Source organism: Physeter macrocephalus, chromosome 2 (genome assembly GCF_002837175.3).
Source record: "Physeter macrocephalus isolate SW-GA chromosome 2, ASM283717v5, whole genome shotgun sequence".
Classification (NCBI taxonomy): domain Eukaryota; kingdom Metazoa; phylum Chordata; class Mammalia; order Artiodactyla; family Physeteridae; genus Physeter; species Physeter macrocephalus.
In genome coordinates this window covers 93,757,014-93,770,047 of record NC_041215.1, presented here as the reverse complement: position 1 = coordinate 93,770,047, position 13,034 = coordinate 93,757,014, and the positions used below count along the sequence as shown (strand labels likewise).

The following is a 13,034-nucleotide window of genomic DNA, read 5'->3' as shown; positions in this document are numbered from 1 at the left end:
ATGTAATGTGACCCAAGCTGGACAAACAACAATCATTTCTGTTAAATTATAGCAGAGCATGTGCCTAAACGTTAAAATTATCTTAATTGAGAAGACTTGAGTTTTACTTTTTGGAAAGATTTTGTGAGAATCATGAAATACCCAAGGGCGGTCAACAGAAGATCAAATCTTGTGAACTCAAGATTACTTAATGAGCACCTTCTAGTACTTCTCCAGCAACAGGTTCCAAGATAATGAAACATTAAATGTAAGTATTGACTACAAAGACCGTCAGTTTATGGCAATAATGAGTTTATAATCTAGTTGGTGGCTTCCTTGGAATTATTTGTCATTGAGTGAATGAGAAAATCATTAAATAGTTATGCATTGGACTAAGACACCAATCTGATCATGTGTAGAGCCCCAGAAAAGTTGGAGTGGGGAAATGACTCATGGAGCAATAAGGGGAGATTAGTTACTAACATCAAATCCTCAAATGCAAGACTGTGTGTGGTAAGAGTCAAGGATGATATAAAGTACTATGAAAGTTCAGGGGCTGGAAAAATCATGTTGGAGAGGTTTTCAGAGAACTTTGAACAAGTTTAATCCCTGCCTAATTAACCTAAGTGCTGGGAATTCAGAGATGATTAAACCATAGACTCTGGCATTAAGTTGGATTTTGGTAGATGGAAACCAGAGTGAAAGAGATGACATGAAGAATGATCCAATAGAGGTAAAAATGCATTATGTAGCGAATATGAGGAAAATTTAACAAATTTGAAGACAGAAAGCTGAGAGGGGGACCTAAAGGCTGAATGATGCATTGCTACATTCTAGGGATACAATTTATAGAGCGCATAATAAGCCAGGTATGGTGCCAAGAACTTGGTGTGAATTATTGACTTTAATTTTCACAGCGTCTGTGGAGATAGATACTTTGGTTATATCTCTACCTTACAGATGAGAAAAATGAATCTCAGTGTTAACTTGACCTAAGTCATATATCTAAGAAGTGTGGAAGACAGGGTTCAGACAAGGGCAGTCTGACTGCAGAGCCACATAACCATTAAACCATTCTGCCACCTGACCCCTGACCTCATTGATAATAACTCTGAAATGTTTCTTTAATCCTTCACTCCATCAGCTCCACTGTATAATTTAGCTAACACCGTCTCTCATTATTATTGCAATACTCTTAGCTGCCTTCCATGCCACTAGACATCTCCTCTTCAAACTTACTCTACCACGGCCTCCAGAATTACCTTTGGAAAACACAGATCTGATCATGTCACTCCTTTGTTAAAACAGTGTCCAGTTGCCTTTAAGAACAAACTCAAACTTCTTAGCGTGGCATATAATGTCCTTTATAATCTGGCTCTAGTCCAGTTTTCTTTCACAGCCCCATCATCTGCAACTCCACCCTCTCCTCAAGTCTCTTAGATGTCCCAGCTACACTCAAATATGCTTCAATTTCAAAACTCTAGAAGAGCTCTAGAGTCCCTTTAAAATCTTATTTTTATGCCTCCTGAGAGTACATGTAGGGGAAAAGCTGAAATAGTAAGAAATAGATTGGAGTTTAAAAAAATTTTAAAAAGACATTGAAAGACAGGCTAAGGGGTTTGGAATTTATTAAGTAGACAATGAAGTTCTGCTGAAGACTTTCAAACAATGAAATAACATGGTGGTTCTTTAGTAGGATTAATTTGTTGGAGTAGACAAAAGCGGACATACAGAGACTCTCTTTGCTTAGTTTATTGATGAATCTCAGGTGCCAAGAACCCTGCCTGGAACATAGTAGGTGCTCTATAAATATTTGCTGAATGAATGAATTCCAAAGCACCTTCTGGGGATTAGTGCTTACACAATCTTGTTCATTCTTTCTCCATTTTTACCTCTGTCTCTCTCCCTCCCATACAAGTGCTCTCTCCTTTTTATCCATTCTGATCTCATTCCTTGTTTTTTAATATAAAATAATTTTCAATTAATTATTACCTATAATTCTTATTCAACAAATATTTCCTAATTATTTATTGTGTTCCAAGATGAGTTTGAGGGATTTTCTCACACTTGGTCACATGTAATTGTCCCAAGAGCATAATGGGGGTAGGTATCATTGTCCATATTTTGCAGGTGACTGATGTCCAGAATTCACACCATTAAGCAGAGTAGATTTCTGGCTCCAAGTCTTGATCTCTTTATATCAAAGCAGTTGAACAATTTGTATTGTGATTTCTTTTTGGCCTCTAACTAGATCATGGTGACTAATTTGGCCCTGCTTTAGCCACCTTTCCTTAGTTAAAGTAAAAATTGCATGAGGTAAAGGAGTGAAGATGGGATAATAGCTCTAGAGGGGTTGAGGGAAGATTTATTTTATCAAAGGAAGTAGAGATGTGAATATGTTATAGTATTGAGTGGAGGAAAAAATGCTGTGCAGCAGTGTGAGGACAGTTATGCGTCATGGTCTTTAAAAGGGTATGGTTTTACCCCTAAAAAGGTAGGGGATGGAATTAAGTGCTAAAGTGGAACCTTTAGTTAGTCTTGGAAAGTAAGAGGGATATTTATTCTTTCAATGAAGGAGAAAAGTAGAGAAAATAGGAGTGCTCTACAAGTAGGGGAGGGAAGAAGTTTGCAGGAAATCATAGCCACTCTATTGAAGCTTCTAGCTAAAGTGACTCTAAATTGTTTCGACAAAAACTTTGGGGCAGTTGGCTAAAATATCAATCTCTAAAATTGCAGAATAGCCTGATTAAGCTTCATCAACTTGGTTTGGAGTGTGGGTTATGAAGTCAAATTGTCTGGATTTTAATCACGGCTCCTCCTTTTACCAACTGCATGATCTTAGTATGTTACTTAATCTCTCTGCATTTTAGTCCTCATCTGTAAAATGGGGCAATGTAGTACCAACTTCATAGATTTGCTGTGTGAATTATATGAGTTAACATGGGTAAAGCTCTAGGAAATGTACTCTGCACACACTGAAAGCTCCAAACTCCCTATATGTAAATGGGAGCTGCTGCTGCTATGTGTTCCTGTTCCCTAGCACCCTAAGTATCTTGAATATTGTTCATTCTTTTCATATAGTGTAGATTTTCATTGGAAGATGTGGCTTGGCTGCAGGCCAGAAGTGAAACATGCTGTTCTTTCCTCTACTTTTACAACCATACTCATGTACATGATGATACAAAGATAGCTACAGTGGCCTTAATCCGGCTGACAGCTAGTGATTGAGTGATGTCTTTGTTATTTGAATTGTTTTATTTTTAATTAAATAATTAAGTAGGAGTATTCAATCAGGGGATCACAGATAAAAGGACTACTTCTAAACCTAAATGTGGAATGCTGGGATAAAGACAAAGATAATTTATTTGTACTTCAAGTATGCTAAAATTGTCTAATGAGTTCTGGATTATTTTTGAATAATGAAACTTTGGATCTTGAATTACCATGGGAAACTGTAACCAGTCTACTGCTTATTCATAAATTAGTCAGTTGCTGGAGTTTGGCCCACATCATACACAACGTTAAACTTCAAGGCCAACTGGAAAAGAATTTAAGCTTTGCATTAACGACAGGTTCATTAATTGATCTTTAAAATTGCTACCTTCTTTTGATATGAAATGTAGACAGTCTCTGAATTTTGGCTATTTGGGTAAATGATTGCAACTAGTGATAAAACGATATCAATTTCAGCAGCCATATTAGAGAATTTTAGCGAAAGGAAAAATAATCTGGGATAGTATATGCTTATCCTATATACTGCTAGCTTCATTCCCTGAAAGTTTGTTTTAATAAAATTGTTCTTGGCATGCCAAAGAAAACTACAGGGTTGGCTATCCGTGGGACAAATGGTTAAGAAAAAATTCATTAAAAAACTTTGAGTTAAGCCAACTAATGCTTTTTTGCCCCAAATTCTTTGAAATATTATAACAACCTTCTTTTTAGTGGACTCGTCTTTTAGTCTATCCACTAAAATAGCATTAAATATAGTTTAAAGCTGTTTAGTGATGTAGAAACATAGCTTGATGACCAAGAGTAAAATGAACATATTACACAAAATGACCAGATATGCCCAGAAGCTTGAGTTATTACTCGACCACAAGAATCTTTCAGAAATGAATATAGAGCAATATTGGATTAGTCTATTTTTTGAGCAAGGATTCGTTTAAAAGCTATAGTAGAAATTAAAAGGTAGGAAGGAAGGGTAAAATCATCAGGGCTAATTAAAAAAAAAATCACAGGTTGTAATAAGCAGAAGGAACTTGAAAAATTTTAAATATATTATATTTATGAGTATATATGTAGAGCTTCATAGAGACTCAAAATCATGAAATATAATACTAAAAGCTGTTTTCCATATTAATAAATGTTTATATAATACACATCAATAATTCTCCTTTGTCTCTTTTAAAATTATTTTTCTTTCAAGAAAAGTACATGCAAAATAAACTGGCCATTTATACAGAGCTGTTCTTCTACTCCAGCACTTGCTGCCAAATATTTTTGAAATAGTTTAGAATATATCTCACCATTCAACATCTGTTTCTTCTCCAATTTTTTTAAACATGGAAATAGCTGTAGATAAGGGAAACTTCTCTGAAATGTCAGACTTTGTTGTACAAACATAAATCATTGCATACACAGCTATATCTTGAGGATGAAAACTACTAATTTGGGACATTGATAAAACCAAAACTTAAAAATGCCATTAGGTTAGAAATTGTGACATTTCGTAGACTGAATACATACATTCCCTTTTTTCTGATATTTTGGAGCTCTAATAGTAAGAACTAGCTAAAAAATGATGTTTTTAAAAGTGCAGCTTAAGCAATTTTGGGAGTAAAATATTTCCAAGTGAATTATAACAATTATTTTTACTCCTAGAAAAATTAGAATATGCATTGATTTTAAAGGTTTTGAATATTCATCAAATATATTTTCAGAACCTATCATTGTTCCATGCATTGGGTTACTTGCATTTTAAAACTTAAAACTTTCAAACTAGGATTCCTTAACCGATATGTCGTGTAATCCTCAGTGTGACAGTAAGTATGTTGCAGAAAAAGCATCTTTTGGGCAGATAAATTGTACTGTGGAATTTTCTGACTCTAATATGTATTGTGAATCTTGAAGAGGGGTTATAGGTGCTTGTTTCACAATCCTGTTTAACCACAGAGCTTCTTTTGGGGAGAGAGGATGGGGTACATAGCTTCTATTAACATATTCATATATTAATATGCAAAAATACCCACTGGTTTGTGGACACTAAATAAGACTGTTAGGTAAAGAGCCACCAGCTGCCAAATATTTTTTCTCTTTTTTTTTTGGCTGTCTGGGATTTCTCAGAGAAGGTTCATTTCTTATCTCTTCTTTAATTCATTCCACAGTCCTGCACCTCTACTTTTGTACCTGCCATCTCTCTGGACTGTTGTCCATCACTCTGCTCTTCACTTTGATGCTTCTTTCACCATCTGTGATGCTGTCAGCATTCCTTGGCCCATTTGCACAGGAGCCACAACCTGCATAGGTCTCTTGTTAGGGTGCAAAGACTGCTTCTCTACTACTGTGTTTGGATCTCCTCACTATTCTACCTGTCTTGGATTGCGGTTGATCTTTTATCCAACTGGCAGAGAAACATTTCCTCCATCTCAGTCTTGCTTTTTTGTTTTGTTTGGAAGTGGAGGAGAAGTTATTACCCCTCAGAAGAACTGATTTGATGAATTGCTTTCTTCTTCAGTTAAGAAGCAATTGAGAGACTTCCCTCGTGATGCAGTGGTTAAGAATCCACCTGCCAGTGCAGGGGACACGTGTTCGAGCCCTGGTCCGGGAAGATTCCACATGCCGCGGAGCAACTAAGCCCTTCTACTGAGCCTGTGCCCTAGAGCCCGCGAGCCACAACTACTGAAGCCTGCGCGCCTAGAGCCTGTGCTCCTCAACAAGAGAAGCCACCGCAGTGAGAAGCCCTCATACCACAACAAAGGGTAGCCCCCGCTCTCTGCATCTAGAGAAAGCCTGTGTGCAACAACGAAGTTCCAACACAGCCAAAAAAAAAAAAAAGCATAAAAGTGTGTTCAGACATTCAAGAGCTCAAAAAAAAAAAAAAAAAAAAAGGAAAAAGCAATTGAATTGTTTTAGGTTTGCGCCATAGTTTTCTCTTTCTCAAGGACCACAGGCAGCCCTCTCCAGTCCAGAAGGCTGGATATATTGCATTCAAACATTGCTTAAGGTTTTATATTCAGCCGTCAGTCTCTCTTACCAAGGAGATGTTTTGCTAAATCTGGTACATTGTACAAAATTATTTACCATTTATGCTGATTTTTCTCTAAGACTAGCCTTGTTCTTTATTTGGCTTTGATTACATTTTACCACATCCCCATACTGCAGTCTATCACGTGTCTGTATATAACTAAAGCCCAAATGTGGACAGGTTCAGTTTCCTTTCTATGTGGTTCCTTAGCTTCTTGTAGCCAAGCATGTAGCTAAGTGCTATCGGGGATATCACCTGCTTCCATTTGCTACATTTTCCAGTCTCAGCTCTGACATAGCTGGGACAGGTCTTTCAATAAATTATTACATGAATCAAAGATAGAACTAATGTGTAATTAACTAACGTGTGACCTGGTATGATTTGGATTATATTTATGGATTAGGAATGGATTTTTCAAGTATTTATGAATGATTGGAAAGTTTCATATGATATGCTTTTTGTTTACAAAGATTAAAAATTTCTTTCAGGAATAAACTGACATATTCTGTTTAAAATAACCAAATATATTATCATAAGTATTTGCAATGATCCATAAGTAAAATCAGCAGTATCAACAGAATTCTACTGACTGAAGTCTAATTTGTTTTCATCGTAAAGCTAAGTGCTTTTGTGGTTTCCACAATATTAGCTATGAAATAGTTCAATAGTACATGGCATACGTTTCTCCAGCCAAAGGAAATATGCTAAACATAAGTTGTAATGTCATCAATAGGGAAAATACAGTTTCAACTTTGACTCTATCATATGGTGAACTATTCTTCCTAGCAAAATTTTTTCTAAAAATATTCCTTTACCATTATACAGTTAAGATATGAAAGATTAAAACATAGCCAATGGAAGGAAGGAAAGAATAATCAGAGAAAAAGAATACATCTGTAGAGAAATTGGGAAAAATGCATAAATCTTTGGACATTAGATTTTTAGAGAAAGCTAATATTGAAATAGATCAACTCATAAAGATTTAAGATTGAGAAATGTCTTAAAGAATGTCTGAGACTAAAAACTCTAGTCCAGTGGCAGAGTTGACATTCCACAAGGCCCATATTGCACTAGACAGAGTGCTGCACACAGAGGAGCTTCTTGGGAAGCCCAGGAAGAGGCATTCTCCTTAGATGTCCTAAGAGAAAACTCTACCTTGGCTAGGAGTTGAACCTGTCTTAATTGGTGAGAAGAAAGAAAAAGTTCATATTGATTCCCAACTATACATTATTTAGTTTTTAAAAAAATTGAAGCATTCCTAAATTAACCTTAGAATAAAACACGTATACTGAGCATACCATAGTTTGAGCTTCATCATCTTAAATAATCCATCTGAGTTTTGATTTAAAGCACCTCTTCCAGGTATAGATTTTATCTAACTCTCACAATGAAGTTTCTGTGTATGGAGTGGGTAATAGCAAGGAAGTAACACCCTTTATAAAATACTGCTTCGTTGTGGCTCTATTGTGGTCTGTTGAATTATTTGAATAGAGAAAAAAAGCATGAACACAGCTCTCAAGAAACCTGGAATTCTTGTAAGTTATGAGAAACAGTATTGTCATGAATCCTACAGTTCAATGTTAGAACATATGAAAAATTGCAAGATAAATACCTTCTTATGCCTCCCCTCTTCCCCCTCCCCACTTCCTTCCTTCCTTCACCTTTGTTTTGTTTTCCTTCCCTCTCTTTCCTTTTTATCTTCTTCACCCACCTTTCTTTTTTTTCTCCTTCCAAACCAATGAAGATAAATCTGGCCCTTCAGAAAAGGCTGTGTTAATTCTCTGACATATCCACCTCACTTTCTTCTCCTTCCTCTAAACTTCTAATATTCTTCTGCCCTCTATTCTTCTTACCAAATAGAAAAGGATTGATTACCACTCACTTGGCTGTAGCATTCCTATGCTGCTTTTTCCTTTACCTTTCTCTCCCTGAGTGGTGACATTTTCCTGATCTATTCAGGGGCTCACTGTGTTTCTGTTATCTGCCCTTCTAACCAACCCATCAAAATACGTAAGGCAAGCTCTCATATTATTCACTTTTTTTCCTTGGCTGATCTATTCTGGTGTCTCCATTTGGCGTTCTGTCTCCATGAGTATAAGACTGGAGGACTTGGACTGGTCAGGCTGCTCCATCCTACTTCCTCTGGAAGCTGCTGGGAACAGAGACATCTGTGTCCCACTTTCCCAGAATCTCCAGGATCAACTGATAGGTTCCTCTCTGCAGCCCCCTTCCCTTATCCATTGTCCCTTCCTCTCATCATCAAGTTCAACCTGTTCCATTGAGTTATCAAATTTTCCACCTTGTATTTTATGTTTGAAAGCATATTTGAAAGTTCATATTATATTGCAGTTTAATATTTTTCAGCATTATAGTAATGATGTTTCTCACAAAAAATATGTATCTTTGAAAGAAAGGCAGCAAAGTTTGGGTTGGACCATAAAGGATGGGTGAAATTTGAACAGATGGGTTTTCAGTCAAGAATGAACAGAGTGAAGTAGGACCCCATAGGGCATGTTTGTTTGTGAGGCATATTATATACAGTGAAAAGAAGGTCTTGGTGTTGGCTAGAGCTGTATTTGAATCCTGGATCTACTGATTACTAGCTGTTTAACCTTGGGCAAGACAACGCACCTCTCTAAGCTTCAGTTTCAAAAGCTGTGTTGTATTTCAGAGAATAATGAGGATATATGGTGAGGAAAGTTGATGATTATATTTGATGTGGAAGAAAATAGGGCACCATTGAACCCTGTAGAAAACTGAAGAATGAAAATGCAAATTCTACAAAACATTAATATTAGTAACATACAATGGGGGATTAATGGATCTTCTTATCTGAGTGGCAAGCTATTTGATTTTAATGATAAAACGGTATGATTTGAAGTACAATTTGAGGGAACAAATACCAATGGATAGAAAAAGAAAAATGTTATGAACATGGTTCTGTTCATGATGTGTACTTCTGAGTATAGTTTTATGGCTTAGATTTTTCCTCCACAGATTTATTGACTGATTAATTGATCCATTAATTTTCCATTACGTGTTAATAATATTAATGTGTTATATCATATATTGACTGCTTTTGAGAGTTACCTCAAGTAGCTTCCTCTGAGAACTGGGAAATAAATTAAGATATCCTCTGAGAGTCATATTATGGAAACAACACATAATGTTTCAGAAAACAGATCTATAAAGCTATCTTAAAGACACTGGATGACTACTGGATGACTACAAGACTCGAGTAAAACCCAGGTAAGCCAATCACAAGAGGCACTGATTGGCTAGAGTAGCTCAGAAAGAAGAAGGGTAATGCCATAAAACACTGACAGTACGCACCCCTGCACTGTACAGGCAGGAGTTCATCTTAAATTAGTGAATACTTTAAAGATTACTATCCTGTTGGAAGTGTAAGGACTCCAGTTTTGTTCTTTTTCAACATTGTTTTGGCTATTGGGGTCCTTTGTAGCTCCCCATAAATTTTAGGGTTATTTTTTCTATTTTTGCAATAAAAGATCATTGGGTTTTTTTTTTTTTTTTTTTGTGGTATGCGGGTCTCCCTCTGTTGTGGCCTCTCCCGTTGTGGAGCACAGGCTCCGGACGCGCAGGCTCAGCGGCCATGGCTCACGGGCCCAGCCGCTCCGCGGCATGTGGGATCCTCCCAGACCGGGGCGCGAACCCGGTTCCCCTGCATCGGCAGGCAGACGCGCAACCACTGCGCCACCAGGGAAGCCCCCGATCATTGGGTTTTTGAAAGAGATTACCTTGAACCTGTAGATCACTTTGAGTAATATGGACATTTAAACAATATTAAGTCTTCCAATCTATGAACACAGATGTGTTTCCATTTATATGCATCTTACTGATTTACTTCAGCAAAGTTTTATAGTTTTCATTGTACAAGCTTTTGCTTCCTTGGTTTATTTCTAAGTATTTTATTCTTGTGGATGCTATTGTAAATGGGTTTATTTTCTTAATTTCCTTTTTAGATTATTAGTTGTTAATGCAGAGAAATGCAGATGATTTTTGTATGTTGACTTTGTATCCTGCTTCTTTGTTGAATTCGTTTATTAGTTCTAACAGTTTTTTAATGGAATCTTTAGTGTTTTCTACTTATCATCTGTGTACAGAGACAGTTTAAATCTTTCTTTCCAATTTGGATGCCTTTTCTTTTTCTTTCGTAATTTCTCTGGCTAGGACTTCCAGTATTTTGTTGAATGCAACTGGCAAGAGTAGACATCCTTGATTTGTTCCTGATCATAGAGGAAAAGCTTTCAGTATTCCACCACTGAGTATGATGTTAGCTGTGGGCTTTTCATATTTGGTCTTTTTAATGTTGAGGTAATTTCCTTCTATTCCTAGTTTATGGAGTGTTTTTACCTTGAAATGGTGTTGAATTTTGTCAGATGCTTTTTCTGCATCTATTAGATGATCATGTGATTTTTACCCTGTGTTCTGTTAATATGGTGTGCCATAGCAATTGATAATGTGTAAAAATATATACCAAACCATCCTGGCATCCCTAGGATAAATTCTACTTAATCATAGTGAATGATTCTTTTCATGTGCTGTTGAATTTGGTTGACTAGTATTTTGTGGAGGAGTTATGTATCTATACATCAGGAATATTGGCTTGTAGTTTTCTATTATAGTGTCATCCATAGTTTGCTGGGTCCTGTCAGAGCCCTGAGTTGGGCTATGCAGAAACCAGTGCCTTGGGCGGCTCTCAAAAAGCTGGAAAATTGATCACATGCTCCACTCTTCTCTTCCTCCAGAGAGAGAGGCTGCTGAGCTGTATTCGCCTCTGTCTGCTGTACTGTGGGTCGTCTGGAGCATCAATGTGCCATCCAGCTTTTTTTTTTCCCAGTGGCCCCCCTAGAGTAGCTGGGGTTCCATTAACACTCCATGACAGGTGAGGCAGAAGCCAATCCCATGGAAGCCCCTCTGAAAAGTCAGAATGTTAGATGTGTGGTCTAGTCTTCTCTTTTCCTTCCCAGGGAAAAGCCAGGAGATGGGAGTTTCCTCCCAGTTGTGTGGTGCTGTGCCCGGGAGAGGGATTATGGAAAGAGAGTGCCATGACTTTTCTTACTGGCTTCAGTGTGGCGGATTTTGTGCTCACCTGGGGTACAGGAGCCTCTTAACTGTGTCTGGATTTCTCATAAAGGGAATTGGTCCATGTGTTATTGAATCAGTGTTTCTGTGGGAGGGAGAAGTGTCTGGGGCATCCTATTCCACCATCTTGCTGACATCACTCCTCTAATCGTTTCTCTGTTTAGTACTAGTTCTTGTTACTTACATATGCTTTTCTGGTTTGAGTTCTTGGAAATGTTATCACCAACAAATCATGCTCTATGCTTTTTATCTGTAATAGTGGAAACAGCTAAGAGATATAAATGTAATGACAGACACTATGTAGCACTTTTACTGCCTCAGTAATTATCCTTAGTGTTTATGCAGCGATATTTAATTTTCACAAAACATTGCAGATATGTTACTATTATTTTCCTAATTTTACAGAGGAGGAAATGGATGCACAGAGAAAATATTTAAATTGCCCAAAGTTATGCAGCTTATTAGCAGAAGAGCTGGAAATTGAACCCAGGAAGTTTAACTACAGAAGCTGTGCCCTGCAGTCAGAGACAGTGCACAGTAACTGTCATAGTTATGTAGCTTAACTCAGTGGTTACTCTAAAAGTAAAACACAATAGGAAAAAACAAAACAACATAACAACATAGAAATTGAAAAAACCCAGAGTATCCCCAAAACTCAGTGTCTAACTTGGAACATATATGTGAAGGATTCTTTTTGCTTGTTTTTGTTGTTGTTGCTTTGCTTTTGTTTTTAAACAGTTAATTCTTTTTATTTTTCATAGTTGAAAAGTATCTTTTTCATTTAAAAAATTATTTTTAAAGCACTGATTATATTCTCTTTGTTGTAAATAGGAGAAAAGGCCCACAGCAGCTTTATTCTTTAGGAAAATGGTGCAAAGGGAACACAACTAATGTTTTGCCAAATTTGAATACAGATTTTCTTGAGAGTCTGACTGTGATAATTAAGATGCGGTAAGAGATATTTAGGTTAAAATAATATTAGAGACTATTTTCAAGATAGGAGAGGTTTTTGTCATTTTGCTGCTGGTCCTTTTGGGTCCGTTTGTCATGAATATTTTTCTTCATTTTTAGCCTCCTCATGGACCAGCTCCTGATGTATCAAAAGTCCTGAAAAGCCCAGCCATCTGCTTCCTCATTGGTGTTATACCCAAGAACAGCCCAACAAGCTTCTGGATCCTAGAGTCGCTGTCATCACTGTTCATACATAACCACCTCTTCCTGATTCTCTTTGAAGATTGCTGAGGGTCAAGCTTGAACTTGGTATGTACAGTATACAGTGTTTTGACTCAGTTTGATTGTCCTCCAAGATGGTTTTAATATTTATATCTCCATCATATCTCTGCATTGTACCAACACTGGTTATTAACATTTATAAAAGCCCCTGCCAATTTTATAATTGCAAAATGCTATAATTATTTTGATATGCATTGAGAATGATTCATTTTTCATTTACTTGTATTCTTTTGTGACATGCCTGATTGTGTCCTTTGTCTAGTTTTCTGTTAAAACATTTTTATTGGTTTGTGAGTATTCTTAGCAAATTATGTATATTGACTCTTTGCCTTTCAAATAAGTTGCAGATATTTCCCCAAATTTCTTAAAATTTTTCTTACTTCCAGTTATGGTTTTGGGTATATAGATGTTTTTGATTTTTCAAGTTGAAAAAATTATGGTGTTATGCTTAGAGTAACTCATGCTTCAAAGT

General features: G+C 36.7%; 1 long non-coding RNA gene across 1 annotated transcript in view; it reads left to right on the top strand.

The window, feature by feature from the left end:
- Window positions 1-12,703, top strand: part of LOC114484342 (uncharacterized) — a 179,027-nt gene extending 166,324 nt beyond the window's left edge. The window contains exon 3 of the long non-coding RNA XR_003677104.2: window positions 12,401-12,703. This is a non-coding gene — a long non-coding RNA (uncharacterized lncRNA). The remainder of the gene's footprint in view (window positions 1-12,400) is intronic.
- Window positions 12,704-13,034: the final 331 nt, after the last annotated feature.